Source organism: Octopus bimaculoides, chromosome 2 (assembly GCF_001194135.2).
Source record: "Octopus bimaculoides isolate UCB-OBI-ISO-001 chromosome 2, ASM119413v2, whole genome shotgun sequence".
Lineage (NCBI taxonomy): Eukaryota > Metazoa > Mollusca > Cephalopoda > Octopoda > Octopodidae > Octopus > Octopus bimaculoides.
In genome coordinates this window covers 192393645-192408493 of record NC_068982.1, presented here as the reverse complement: position 1 = coordinate 192408493, position 14849 = coordinate 192393645, and the positions used below count along the sequence as shown (strand labels likewise).

The window sequence follows — 14849 nt, the reverse complement described above, 5'->3', positions numbered from 1 at the left end:
AACCATTCTTCTATCCCAAGTTTCCTCATTGACCACCAGATAAGGGATCAGGGGACCCTGTCAAAGGCTTTCTCCATGTCAACGAAAGCCAGGTACAGAGGTTTATCCTTGGTTAGGTATTTCTCCTGCAGCTGTCTCACTAGAAATATGGCATCAGTGGTGCTTTTACCTGGCACGAACCCAAACTGCATCTCATCTAAATTGATTCGCTCCCTAATTAGTTGGGCTATGACCCTCTCTGTAACTTTCATAACCTGATCTAACAGCTTGATGCCTCTGTAATTATTTGTATATATTCCAAATATTTTCCTGGTGATAAAAGATAAAAAGTTGTAAATCTAAATTTAGAGGTCAAACATGGAGAAATTTTTAAAAATCAAGGAAAACTCATCATAGCTACCATTTATGTTAGAATAAACCCCCCCACCCCCCATCTCCAATATTATAAAAAAAAGAAAAGCAGCAAAGCTAGCAGAATGGTTAGTACACCGGACAAAATGCTGTTAAGTGTTTTGACCATCTTTACATTGTGAGTTTAAATTCTGCCACAGTTAACTTTGCCTTTCATCCTTTTGGGGGTCAATAAAATAAGTACCAGTTGAATACTGGGGTTGAGGTAATTGACCTGGACCCGTCCTTGAAATTGCTAATCTTGTGCTAAAGTTTGAAACCAAATATTATAAAGGATAGAGAGGTAGGTGCTGTTAGATGATTAGGAAAAGGCTATCACAACTCATTTTCTTTATTCCTTAAAAAGGAAATTCTAGTAAATAGAGTATTGTGAGTGAAACTAAGAAATAATTTCGTTTCTCTGTAAGTATGGAGGAAGATGAGAATTATGTTTAGCAGATTCTTGGATGATGCTTTGACTGCTGTAATAATTCATTACTGTGGACAATGTAGCTCATCAAAATATTGATTGAAATTAAAACATTACGGTGAGGTCAATGTTGAATTAGTGAGCACACTTAGGTAGAGTACCCATATTGAGTTTTGTGGTCATTTCACTAGTTTTACAATGATCATTCATTGTAAAAACCGACATCTACATACAAACAGATATGATGGATGGGATTGGTTCAGTCTGACATATAAAATCAATATAACTAAAATGTCAGCATAGATAGTAAATGTAAAACAATGATGTTGATGATGATACAAACCTACATTTGTAGCTGGAAGAGAAAATTGACTTAAACACAGAGAAAAGTAAACAAAGTAGAATTTGGATTTCAATAAATAAAGAATTTCAGCTTTTTATTGAATTTTGAACCCCAACACCACCCCCCCCCCCTTTGTTTGAGTGTACGAAACATTTCGAATTGAGAAATTTAATATTAAAAAATTATAAATGATTGGTAATTCCTACATAATAAAAATATTATTTGAAAATAAAATTTGATCAGAAAATAGAATTGAAAAAATTTAATTCCTAAATGAAATAATTGCATTTAACAAATAATTATTAAGACAAAACTAAATCTTATAAAGTCCAACACTCATCATCGTCATATAACATGCTGGCATCGGTTATTCTTAATAATTTTTAGAGGTGGGAATAAGCCTGAGATATTACATGGGGCTTATTTTACCAGTTCTCAAAAATATACATGACAAAACTGAATCAGAGATAAAGAGAGAGAGAGAGAGTAAAAGATACTTCAGTGGTAGAGCCAGCCATGGCCTTTGCTTCACTGATAAAAAGCAGTCTCAGGTAATGACCAACGGCAAGTTGAAACTAAAAAATGCTTTATTTCTTTAAAACCTTATTAATTAGTAATTATTAATTGCTAGCAAGGACACAGGATCTCATTTTGCAACCATAACATACTAACAAGTATGTTAAAGGTTCGTAACTGTGTTAGCAGTGCAATGTTCTCATTTCTAAGTTTATCACTACAGATTTTCAATAGAATTCAGAGCCAGCCCTGAAAGTTACGTTTTTTATATGAATATGTTTACGTAAACAATGCGATTGAAGATAGAAAAAAATAGGGGATCTAGTTGGTTTGGCTGCCAGCATTCCAAAATTTAAAGTTTATTGAAAATTTTTAAATTTGGCACATTAATATACTTTTCCAAGCTGAATTGCTGGAGGCATTTCACTTTATCCAGAAAAACGAAGCCTTTGAAAGTGCCATTACTCAGTGGTATGGTGGTCCCTGGGGAAGCTCAGGGTAGACAAATAGCTTATGGGAGTCATATAGGCAATGTACAAGAATGTTGTCAGTAAGGTGAGAGTCAGCAATGAGTACAGCATTGGTGAATTTAGATAGAAGTTGACAGAGTTTAACAGAGAAAGTAGTTTATGTGTGTGGCAGATGTACAAGAACAATAAACACTAAAAACGTACAGGAAGTAAATTTCCCCAAATACTAAGGGGGATCCTTAGAGGTAGTAGATCATTTCTGTTACTTAGGTAACCAAATTAGCAGTGGAGAGGGATGCTCTGAAAGCACAGTAATTAGAATAAGAAGAGGATGATAAAAGTTCAGAGAGCTATTACTTCTGTTGGTAACAAAGGGCCTTTCAGAGTGAAAGGCAGATTGTTTGTGCATGAACTGCTTAGCTACATGGTAGCGAAACATGCTCTATGAATGTGGAGAACATTTAGAGGTTACAAAGAAATGAAGTCAGCATGGTCCACTGGATGTGCAATGTTATTGTGCATGTACAACAATGTGTAAATGCGTTGAGAGAAAAATTGTACATAAGAGACATCAGATGTTGTATGCAAGAGAGAAGACTGTGCTGGTTTGATCAGGTGATGTGTAAGGATGAGGACAGCAGCATGAAGAAGTGTGGAAGAGGAAGACCCAAGAAGACTTGGGATGGTGTCACATAATAGGCACCCATGTGGTGCCACATAAAAGTGCCTAAGCAGTGCCATGTTAAAGCACCCAACACACTCTGTAAAATGGTTGGTGCTAGGAAGGGCATCCAATCATAGAAACCATGCCAAATCAAACTGGAGTCTGGTGCAGCTTCCCAGCTCAGATCAAACCATCCAACCCATGCCAACATGGACAACGGACATTAATGGATGATGATGATGACCTCTGGATGTTGAAACTCAAGGTAGAGATGACAAAAGATCAAGATAATTAACAATTTGCTGTGCTAGAGAAGACATGTCCATCTAAGCAAATGGGACTGTACTCAGTATCATTCTTTACCACCTTATTTTCCATTGAATGTCACTTTTACCTCCCTTTTCTCCCTATACACCCCTTCATTTTGCCAGTGGCAGTCACCCAACCTACCTCTGTACATCTATTATTTCTACCCATACATACTTTTGATTTCATCCTTGGCACCGTACAGCTTTTTCTCACACCCCACCCCCAAACACTTCAGCTCATGTGTACTGTCACCTATCACCTCACTACCCACTCCCACTTCCTCTACTTTCCCTTCACAACTGACCACACCTCCACCTGTGTTCACCACTCATTGTATTTCCCTCTATCCATATTCACTCACCCTGTCCAATCCTCTCAACCTCTTATATTCACCTTCTTTCCTGTAACATTACTTGGTGACCTCACTGGTACCGCATAAAAGCCAACTAGTACAATCTGTAAAGTGGTTAGTGTTAGGAAGGGCATCTAGCCATAGAGACCATGCCAAAACAGACAGGATTTTCACGTAGTCCTTTGCTTCACCAACTCCTGTTGAACTGTCCTAACCATGCTAGTATGGAAAATAGACATTAATGATGATAACATATATTTGTATTGATATACACACATATATATGTATATACATGTATACACACACATATATATAACATAACTATAACCAAATTTGGTTACTCAATTTTTCACCTTTATTATATATATATATATTTATATATACATATTTATATAAACACATATTAAGGATGTGAAGTCAGGAAAAGCTCCTCATCCATTGGGAATTACCTTTGAGATGCTTAAAATATCTAGTGAAGTAGGATATAGCCTAGTTACCCATATAATTTATCAAGTTGTACAAGGAGATCTCATACCCAATGATTGACATAGCAGCCTTATAGTCAACTGTTACAAGGGTAAAGGAGATACCCTAGATAGGATTACAGAGATATCAGGTTGCTAGACCAGATCATGCAAGTTATGGAAAAAGTTATAGCCCAATTAAGAAGAGAATTAGGTTAGATGAGATATAGTTTGGTTTTGGGCAAAGGAGAACTACTACTGATGGTCTCTAACTGCAGGAGAAATGTTTAGCAAAAAGTAAGCCATTGCACGAAACCATCGTCAATCTGGAGAAAGCGTTTGAAAGGATCCCTTGCTCTGTGAAATGGTGGCAACAAGTTTATTTTTATATCAGTCACTGCTTAGCAATTCTAATCTGTACTTTACTACAGCCACCAATCAGTTAGCATCACCAGTCAAAGTATTTGGATTGGATTCTAAGAGAGACGTAGTCTCTTAGTCAGTTCAAAGTTGTCTCTCTTTTGAAGTATTCGATGCTGATGAGAAGATGACTACATCAAAATGCATGCATCCATCAACCTGGATAGAGGCTACTTCAAACTGACTATGGTGTGTTTACACCTATTTGCCAACAGCAAAAATATTTCTCCATGACAAAACGCTGTGAATGACCTTCTTACAGGATAAAATATGTCTCAAACATTTCTGAATGGGCAACAAGTTTCTATTTGAATTTGATGTAGTGTGTAAGGGAGAAAGCTGCACTGGTATAGACATGCAATGTATATGGGTAAGAACAACTGTATAAAAAAGAGCTGATCACTGAAGATGGATGTGGCTTAAAGAAGAGGGAGATTTATAAAGACAATGGATGGAGTAGTGATGGCTGACCTAGGGACTTTGAATCTCACAGAGGAAATGACTAAGGGCTGGGATTACTAACAATATGCAGTGCTTAAAAAGTCTGAATTCATTTTGGCCAAACTGAGGTTCTGGAAACATATGTAAATACACAACTAGGCCAATTGTCCAATTTGCTATTTAACGGTTTCCACTAATCCCTCATCTCTCTTCACTGATGCCTATATCACTTGCCTAATGAAGTATTCTGCTGCAGTAATTAAATAAGAACAGAACTACATATTTCATCATTTTGTCCTGTGATTCCAATTTCATTTTAAGGTTATCTATAGTTTTCTATAGAATTCAGAGCCAACATTGTAAATTATGACATTTCATAAACAATACTTCAAGGTAAAAAATATTATTGAAGAGAGAAAAATAGGTAATGGGTATATACACATATTTCAAAGATTATTGCCCTCTCATCAGCACCTCATCCAACCTATCAAGTATCCACAAACACATGGTTTAAATACCCACTAGGTTTAGTGGTGTAACATAATTGGATAGACCAATTTGCATATTAAACACATTCCTGGCAACTGGTACATATATTTGCTGGTAAGGCAACAGTATATCATTTTGTAACCAGAATACACTACTAAGTATGTGATTCCAATTAGCTTTCTCACTACCATATTATTTTTTCCAAGTCCCTTGAACCTTGTCCTGTTGACTTGCCCCAATTGCCATACATTCCTCATTCTCTTCACACACTTTTGCAACTGGCCTCTCATGCATCATTTCCCTTTCCCACATCTTTCTCCTGTCTACTGCATCATTATTATTATTCTGCTGCTCTTCACTTCTTTCAGTACTACTAATCATCACCTTTTCTCCCCTCCAATGCTTATATATCTTCAGGCACCCTTCTAGCCATGCTCACCATTCACTACATCCACCTACAACCCTAACTTATCTCTATGATCATCATCTGCTCTCCCTTTTCTTCTTGCCAACTCTTATCATTGACCACCCCTCTGCACTTGCTTATAGTTCATTATATTTAACCCTAACCCTTCTCTATCTTTAACCATCCCTTATTCTCTCCCTCATGCTCATCTCTCACAGCCTCTACACATCCACTCTTCTTGTTCTTCTGTCTTCACTCACACCTATTCACTTTCTTGCATCTTGAAAGCTCTCCCTGATATCTCGTTACCACCATCGTTATTTCACTTTACAGCTCCACCAACTCCTAAATAATACAAGTGTCTATGCATCAATTCTACAGCAAGAAACTTCTGCTGAAACAATCTTCTTACAACATTTCATTACTTTGCATAAAGCTGCTACCCTCTCTGTAGTCCCACTCAGTTGAAGGAGGTCTTAATCTTGTGAGCTATATGGTGACTTCATTAGTGCTGGTGCCATGAAAAACGCAACTAATACGTTCTGTAAAGTGGTTGGTGTTAGGAAAGACATCCAGCTATAGTAGAAGCAGACAGTGGAGTACAATACAGTCCTCCAACTCTTCGGATCCTCTTGAACAGGTCAACCCATTCTAGCATGGAAAGCAGACGTTAGAAAATCATTTTGATGATATATAAATTTCGAAACAAAAATAATAAAACTAATAGCTTAATCTTAGGTTTTAAAGCCCTTTCACAATAGCATCTGAGTGTGCAAACAAGAAAAAATTCGTATAATTAATTTACAAGCTTTCCAGATTTTCGCTGTATAGAATTGTTCCAAATATGATGTATTTTAGTGGGCACCTTGGATAGTATAAAAATAAATATTTGCAGAAAAAAAAAGTTTGTTTAGGGACTAGTTTTTGTAATGGTATGCAACGGACAGAAATTCAGAGATAATAATTAAAACATAAAATCGATACATTCTTCATAAAGCTAAACATATGCGAAATAAATAATCAAAGAACTCCGGCATTCACAAAACCATTTAGATTATTTGAATACAAAAAACGTTAGTGTGGTGTATTTCAAAGTTTAAGTGCATCGAACAATTTGTAAAGTGGGAATATTACTCAAGTAAAAGTTAAAACATAAACATTTTTTTTTTTAATTGTGTTTAAAAAAATCTGAACCTGTTTAATTATTAATTAGAAAGAGAACGACAAATGAGTATTTTGAAAATGTAATTTCTTCGTCTTGGGAATATCACATATCAGCTTAATTGATTCTTTCTACAATAAATGACTTCACAAATAATAATTTATAATTAAACATCTGAAAACAACTGAAAATGAAAGTATCGTCCTCGTTATTTTCATTGATACAGGAATTTCCGTAATTTAAAATAATAATAAAAATGTGGTTAAGAATTCAAAGGTGAAATACAAATCGATCGCTACAACAATTTCCGTAATTTTTAATTTAGTTGATAAAATAATTTAGTCTTTAAGTTAATTTCTGAAAACATCAGAAAAGTGTGTAAAAGTTGTCTGATGACGCTAAGAATGTTTATTATGGAGTAAATAAATGAATAAACATTCTTTACATTCAAAAAACAAACTATCAAAGGAGAAAGAGCTGTTTTGGTAATTATTAAATCAAAAGTCTGATATTTACCCTCAATTAACACATTTTTTAAAATTAATTAACGTCGCCATGTTTAACAGAATTTGATTGTACTCGTTTAGTGATGACGTATTACACATATTGTACTCGTTTATCGCTGATGTATTACTCATATTGTACTCTTTTATTGCTGACCTATTACACATATTGTACTCGTTTATTGCAGATATAATACACATAATTACAATGTTGATTGCCACCACCAAATTTTGATGGCAAAAAAAAAAAAAAAAAAAGAAATATTGCAAAGTGTTTAGCTGTCTCTTTTCTGCAGTCATATTCCCAAACCCTGGCTAACAGATGGTATAAAATCAAGTGTGTGTGTGTTCAAAGAGTGGGAAAAGTATGTGAAAGGCAGCAGGAGACGGGGAGAAATATTGCTAAAGAAGAGATAAAGAGAGAGAAAGGGAGGAGGAAGCGATAGCATTGCTGACACAGAAATGACGACTCAGTGAACAGACGACACATTGAATAACAAGGACGAAGAAAAAAAGGAAACTAAAGATTAGAGGGGAAAATAGCAATGCTATTTTCTTTGTTACTTTATGCTTTCCACAGAATGTCAGTTGTAATTTCAATTTAATATTAGTTATACAGAAGGTGGCAAAAGCTGGCAGAATTGTTAGCACACCAGGTGAAAGGCCTAGCAGCATTTAGTCTGTCTTCACTTTCTGAGTTCAAATTCCACTGAGGTAAACTTTGCCTTTCATCCTTTCAGGGTCAATAAAATAAGTACCAGTTGAACACTGGGGCTGATGTAATCGACTTACTTCTTCCTCCAAACTTCTGGCTTTGTGCCAAAATTTGAAACCAAAATTAGTTACACATTAAGCAAATTTAGGTACCATATGTCACCAGTCATTCGCTTGCTATATCCTTTGTGAGGTTCAGCATCCTGAAATCAGTCTTCAGCACTTCATTGTAGCTCTCCTTTTTTCACAGACCCTCTTCTTGAATCTTTTTTTATACAGCTATCATCCTCCATATGAATTACATACCATCCATGCTACTGCAGTCTCCTCTCTAATGCTTTAGGCATACAAATATTATGGTCCAGTGGAGCATGTTTACTCCATATTTTTCTAATCTTTGCAAATCCTCAGCACTTCTACACAATTCTATTCATACAATCCTATTCTTCCCTCTAAGACAGAATCCCTTTGTTATCCTGCAAAATTTGTAGATCCCTGAACTTTTTCCAACCTGTTCTTATTGTGATAACTATATCTTCAAAACACTTGTCCCTACACCTAATTAGATAACCTAGGTAACAAAAACTATCAACTATTTTTAAGAAGCCTTCCAGACATTTAAAAGAATTTCTTAAACACATTCTTGCAGTGCTCCTGTGTATCTGACACATACAAAGTCTACCTTTTCTGTCAGCCTGCCAGTGAGACTGCTACATCTCTTGTATATCCACAATTTTAACTGAGCACGAGCACACTATATAGAGTTTCTACCTACTACTTTTTGTAGATGAAGTACAACCATTTTTCTGACTGTAGTAGGGTCCTATTTTCTCTCATATTTACAAACACTTGAGTATTTTCTAAGCTCTTGGTCCCAGGTTTTATTTCCAACTCATAAATTCATTTGTAAGTAAAGTTTTACTTCAGAACTTACCATATTTGCTAGTGTATAAAATGCAGTTTTTTTTATTTTCAAATGGATCCAAAAATTGTGCCTGATGCAGCCATAGATGGAAGACCAAGTGTTGTGGGCTAAGAGGTTGGATAAGTATAAATCTGCTAGGTACAATAGCTGTTACTAATAATAAAATATTCAAACCTACTAAAATATCAGTCTCTTGGAACAAACTTACAAAACATTGCTTACAATATGTCAGTAGTTATGTGGGGAAGTCACATCGTCTCATGATATCTCCTCCCCCAGCATATACAACTCACGAGTGATGCGTGACTTACATTACTTAATTACTATGTTAACTTTAAGAAACATTTTTTAATTACTTAAATGAAAAATTATCCTAGAACGGTGAAAATAGTGTTAAACTTTCATCCCCCTATCAGTTAGTTGCAATGAGTGGATGACAACAAAACCATAGTAGTGGCACACAACCCTGATGGACGATTAAGGTAGCACAAAACATTTCAACCCAAATTTTAGGTTTGTGCATTTGTGCATCCTGTATGATAATTCTTTTGACCAAAATATAAACAACTATATAGTTGATTTGAAAGAAGATAGAATTGAATTACAACACTCATATAACAGTCTATTAATGATAAATTTTGTCTTTATACTTTATTCCAGTATATTGTATTTACATGAATGGAATCATACATTTTCCCCTACAAAACTACTTTAAAATATCTTTCAATGAGTGTATGATGAAATATACTAAATTTGCTTTTTTCTTTTTACAAATATACTTGGAAAATAGGGGTGCATATGTGCCTCTTATACACCAGCAAATACAGTAATTGATTAGTATGGCTTCTACTGAATACAAAACATATGACCTGTAGCAGGAATATTTAGCTATCAAACCCAGATTGCTATATCTGATGTAAAAAAAGACAACTCACAGATACAGTTACGATTCACTAGAATTTTACCAATGTCATCAACAAAGCTTCAAGACTTCATATGGAATTAGATCTAACAACAATTTCGTCTTTGGTGCACTTTCTGGGCAAGATCACCACTATATATTGCATGCATTTTAACCACTACAGAAAGATGTCAGACACAGAAATGGCAATCAGCAGACAGTAGCAGAATCAGCAGTAGACAAGAGCGCTGTGACAATACAAAAATAATGGGCAGTACTAACAGCAACACACAATGATTAGCTAACATGAAGAAACTCACAAAGTGACCTACTATGATACCTCATCCAAGAACAATAAGCTTTGAATTATCTTGGTGTTTTTCATTCATAGTAACATTTTTTTGTTTATGATAAAAATATTTTTCTATCAAAAATCTCAAACAGATTTCAATGTTCTTTGTTGTAACAGACCTTAGCATCTGAGATTAAACCCTCAGCTTCACAATTTCTAAAAGACCTGAAAGATTGCTTACTATCTTGAAGTTTACTGTTAGGTCTCCATCCACACAGCTGACAAAGGTGATTCAAAATGATCAATTTCAGATGTTAGCAATGGAATAAATCTGTATAGCAAAAAATTAACTGAAAAGCAGTTGTTTTCTCTATAAAACCAAGCCTAGTTTTGATTAACCTTAGAAAGTAAAGTTTCTTTAGAAAAATATCTTTCTTAACTATTTCCAGGGAGGATTTTATTTGGCATGGGTGGAAAGAGAAGATGCGAAATCAAATGATTTTATAAGAGGAAAACAACTGTGATGTAAATTGGTGGGTTACTGGATCAGAACCTAATGAACTAATCAAGGGAATTAGTAGCACTTACTTGATTATTTATTTGTCTGGAAGATGAAACAATTTCTTCAAAATAAAAAAAAAATATTCTTTTTAATGGTGGAGGAGTGGCTGTGTAGTAAGAAGTTTGCTTCCCAACCACATGGTTCTGGGTTCAGTCCCACTGCATAGCGCCTTGGGCAAATGTCATCTATGATGGCCTCAGACTGACCAATATGATGGATTCTCTCCTCGTGTATGACAGATGAAGGTTCAGTAAAAAAAGCAGTAATTATGTTCTACGGACATGCATGTGTCTCTTGAGACCTGTTGGTGCCTTGCAAACCTTTTGGCAAATGGAACAAGTGTTGAGGTCTCAGTTTGCTTGGGTGCTTGTGGGTCATTTACTACATGTTTTCTTGAGTGGACAGCAAGGCTTGCTTTGTTCTGTGCCACAAAACTATAGTGACAGGCAAGGTTTTCACCTGAAGGAAAAGCCTTTTGCCAGCATACCTTCATGCTTGTATGAAGTTGGTCCCAACGCTGGAGTCAACTTTACTAAAATCTTTGAACTGAAAAGCAGGACTGGTGTCAAGTCTTTGTTTTCCCTGGAAGAAAAGGGAATGTTGCATCGCTTCAGGTTGTCTTTTAGGTAGTCTTTGAAGTGCAAGAGTGGCCTTCCAACTGGCCCTCCTATTGGTAATTGACCAAAGAGGAGTTGCTTCAAAATTCTGATATCACTCATATGTGAGAGATGACCTGACCATCTAAACTGTATTTTGACGAGAATGGCTTCAATACCTGATATGTTGCATTTTGTTAGAACCTCACTATTATGAATATGGTCACTCGGTTTAATGTTGGAGATAGTACGCAAGCATTACATATGAAAAGCATCAAGCTGGTTGATGTGCTTTCAGTACAGGGTCCAAGATCTAGCACCATAAAGCAATGACGTCAAAACCACTAGCTTATAGACATTGACTTTCAGCTTCAACAATACATCGTGATTATTCCAAAACCCTGTGATAAAGCTTACCAAAAGTGGAACTAGCCTCCCTGATTCTGGATTCGATTTCTTTATCCATCTTAGCAGCACTGGACACAATGCATTCTTGTCAACATACACAGGAGGAGGATTGTCACAAATGGGCTGATGGACAAGCTTAGCCTTCTTAATGTTGATGGTCAGGACAAAAGCCTTCGATGCACATGAGGAGTTGCTTAGAAACCATTGCATGTCTTTGAGAGTGTGTGGTACAAGTGCACAATCGTTTACAAAGAGCAAATCGCAAACTATTTACACCAAAGTCTTAGTTTTTGCTTTGAAGCACCGTTGGTTGAACAAGCCACCACTGATTCTCTACTCAAACTTTAATCCTTCTTTAACACCTTCATTTCCAACATGACAGAGAAATACAAAGCAAATAAGAGTGGTGCAAGAACACAGCCTTGTTTTGTCCCATTTGAGAATGTGAATGAATCAGATACTTCTCTGCCAGATCTAACAGAAGCTACCATCTCTTGATGGAAAAAAATGATGACATTGAACATCTTTTTGGGAACACCTATCTTTCTAAGGACAACCGAAAGAGCGTCCCTAGTTGAAAGTGTTGAAAGCTTTACTTAAATCTACAAAAGTGACAAAAAAGTCTCAGTTGTGCTCATAAGCCTCTTCCTGCGGCTGCCCCAGGCTGAAAACCGTATCCACCATGTCTTCACCAGCCTGAAAGCCACGCTGAGATTCAGGCCACATTCAGGAGGAAATGACAATGGACCAAAATGTCTGGCGATATGAGAAGACCCACCCACATCAGCGAAACTGAGTTCTAGAAGCAGCGTTATGTTCCACCCACACGTAACAATAATATTTTCACACACCCTACCCCAATAAAACCAAACTACATCTCCTCTCCCAAACTGCATCTCTTCTCTTCCTCACATTTCCTCTCCATACACTATGATTATCCCCCACTTCCCAATCCTATCCTCATTGCCCTGCTCACTGCATCCCCACGTTAAATGATGTGGATAAGCTGGCAAGGGCATTGTTTAGTCTGTTTAATGTAACCCTTCCAAAGATCTTCCAAACAACACACAAAAGGGAGATAGCTCTATGGTTGTCACATTCACAGGTTCTCACCAGTCACTGCATTCCCCACCCCCAATCCCTCCTTGCACCTTCTTGGCAATATTCTGCCACGTATATTAAGACCTCCATACCTTGAGGGTATGTCCTGGCACTAGCCACCATTTGTTTCTCTCTTTCTTACTCTACCGTCCCATCTATGATCTGATCCCCATTCCTTGCTCTGATCCCAGTTCCTTGTGAGTATGCCCTGGCGTTTCACCACCATCTCTCTCCTGCTCTTTCTTACACTCTTGTTGTCTCCCATTTTCTCTCTCTCTCTCTCTTTCCCTCTGGCTGGGTAACCATGTATCTCCTTTACCGCAGCACACCTGTTTCTGTCCTCATTCTTGTTAACTCTCTCTCTCTCTAGATAACCATGTACCTCTGTTTCTGCCTCTCTGTCTCACTCTAACCTTCCATCATCTGACACAAGATCACCTCCTCCTCCAATGCCCCCTCACCTCTCAAAAATTCCTTGCCTTGCAAGCTATTTGATGACCCTGCCAGTACTGGTATCACATAAAAAGCATCCAGTCTACATTGCAAAGTATTGATAAATAGGGAAACAGACAAATTGCAGGTAACTTCAAGGAGATGGCCCTACCCGATATGTAGAAAAGGTGTTGAGAGAAACTCTATAAAGTGTACCCAGTGCAGGATATGGACACATAGTTAGTAGTGGAGGTAGTTGTTCTGAAAGCATAACTGTTAGAATAAGAAGAGGCTGGGCAACATTCAGAGAACTACTACCTCTGTCAATAATGAAGGGCCTCTCCCTCAAAGTGGAAGGCAGATTGTATGATGCCCGTGTATGGACAGCTATGCTACATGGCAGTGAGACATGGGCTGTGACTACTGAGGATATGCAAAGACTTGAAAGAAATTAAGCCAGCATGCTTTGGTGGATGGGTAATATCAGTGTGCATATATGACAGGGTGTAAGTGATTTGAGAGAAAAACTGGGTATATGAGGCATTAGAGTAGTGTGCAAGAGAGTAGAGAATGTAGTGGTATGGCCATGTAATGCATATGTATGAGGAGAGTTGCATCAAGACATGCTGATTTCTAATTGTAGAGGGAACATGTTGACCCAGGAAGATGTGGGATGAAGTGGTAAGAAAGGATCTACAAACGTTGGGACTCACAGAGGGGATGACAGGGGACCGAGACTCCTGGCAGTTTGCTGTGCTTGAAAAGACATGTCAAGCTAACTATAAGCATGGTTGCCCTTGCATACAGGCTCATCCCTTGCAACTCTCTCCAGCTGAGCATCCCAAATCTTGTAGGCTCATAAACACTGGTGCTATGTAAAAAGCACCCAGTACACTCTGTAAAGTGGTTGGTGTTTGGAAGGGCATCCAGCCATAGAAACCATGCCAAAAGGGACATGGAGCCTGAACAGCTCTTCAGCTGGTCAGCTTGTCAAACCATCCAACCCACGCCAGCATGGAAAACGGATGTTAAATAATGATAATGATGATCCATTGATGGTAGCAAATGTGAATATTGTCCAAAAGAGGAGACATGTTTGGATCATCTGAGTCAAACCAATCTTGGTGCTTCCTCTTAATGTTACCCAAGTGTTTCACAAGATGACTCAAATACAGCATTTTCAAAGGCAGACCATACTGATTCAGTATCTGTGTTGTCTGAGATGCCAGCAGGTTTGTTGTCACAGGATGTTTGGAATGAAGTAATATCTTCATTGTTCCTCAGCTTTATCACATTCACTTTTTGAATTGGTCAAGTGCAATTGTTACGAATAGGACTGCAGATAGTAAATTTCACTTGATTGTATCAGTCTATGGTCAAACCAATGCTCCCCAATGGAGAAAGAACGTGTTACTTGGATATCTTCCCTCATATAAGACCTCACAATTAAGTAATCAAAGAAGTGATAATGGTTGGATCGGGGATGCTTCCAGGTAGTTTGGTGGTGGTTGGCAAGCTGAAAAATAGCATTGGTAATCAAATGTCCATACTCACTGCAA

At 37.2% G+C, this 14849-nt stretch overlaps 1 long non-coding RNA gene across 1 annotated transcript in view; it reads right to left on the bottom strand.

Moving 5' to 3' along the window:
* LOC128247060 (uncharacterized) overlaps positions 1–10127 on the bottom strand; it is a 37397-nt gene extending 27270 nt beyond the window's left edge. Inside the window, exon 1 of the long non-coding RNA XR_008263509.1 lies at positions 7373–10127. This is a non-coding gene — a long non-coding RNA (uncharacterized LOC128247060). The remainder of the gene's footprint in view (positions 1–7372) is intronic.
* Positions 10128–14849: the final 4722 nt, after the last annotated feature.